Source organism: Microtus ochrogaster, linkage group LG4 (genome assembly GCF_000317375.1).
Source record: "Microtus ochrogaster isolate Prairie Vole_2 linkage group LG4, MicOch1.0, whole genome shotgun sequence".
Classification (NCBI taxonomy): Eukaryota; Metazoa; Chordata; class Mammalia; order Rodentia; family Cricetidae; genus Microtus; species Microtus ochrogaster.
The window spans coordinates 42,849,516-42,850,626 of NC_022030.1; positions in this window are offsets into that span (position 1 = coordinate 42,849,516).

Consider the following 1,111-nt stretch of genomic DNA (forward strand, 5'->3'; position numbering starts at 1 on the left):
ATGAACTTTCCTCTTAGGACTGCTTTCATAGTGTCCCATAAGTTCGCGAATATTGTTTCTTTATTTTCATTGAATTCAAGGAAGACTTTAATTTCCTTCTTTATTTCTTCCTTAATCCAGGTATGGTTCAGTAGTTGACTGTTCAGTTTCCATGAGTTTGTAGGCTTTCTGGGGGTAGCCTTCTTGTTGAGCTGGGAGGTGCTATGCAGCCAAAGAGGGGAGGGGAGGGAGGGAGACAGGGGGTGGGGGTTTCTGGATGTAAGCTGGATGGGATAGGAAGAGAGAGGAGGTATGGGGCAGTATAGCCCCTGCAGGATGACCAGGAAGTGTAGGAGGGATGAGTTACATCTGAGTTCCCTGTTCCTGGCTGCAGCAGCACTGACTCACCCCAATGATGTCTCTCCAGGGTGCCCAGATCGAAACTCTGTGCTGCTTGGGTAGCCCACAAACAAAGGGCCCACCCTGCTCGCTGCAGGCAGTCTATGGAGAAACAGGAACTACCACCCTCCCCTTTGCACTCCCGATTCGGGTTCCAATGTTTGTTTTTTTTTAAAAGAACAATATAATTTTATAGCCTTGAGGAAACTATACCGTTTTAAATATTTATTCTTATTTTGTGTGTACATGTGTATGTCTACAGGTATGTACATGTACCATATACATCACTGGTGCCAACAAACACATCGAATTCCCTGGAAGTGGAGTTTCAAGTGCTGGGAACTGAACCCAGGTCCTGTGCAAAAGCTGTCACAATATGGCAGCTTTTATGAGAATTTTGAAACAGTTAATAGGTGGCATATATGAAACTTGGGTATACTTTGTGTTCATTGTTTTAATTGTCAAATTAATCCAATAATGTATTACAACTCTATTTTAGACATGAATGCACAATGGCAAGGAAAACTTAAAGTAACTTTTACAAATCACAGAACATATGAGTCTCAGCCCAATAAGTACAATTCCTTAGATTTTTAAAAGAAGTAATTTTTTTTATTTTTTTTTTAAATTTATTTATTTATTGAGGATTTCTGCCTCCTCCCCGCTACCACCTCCCATTTCCCTCCCCCTCCCCTGATTAAGTCCCTCTCCCTCATCAGCTTGAAGAGCCATC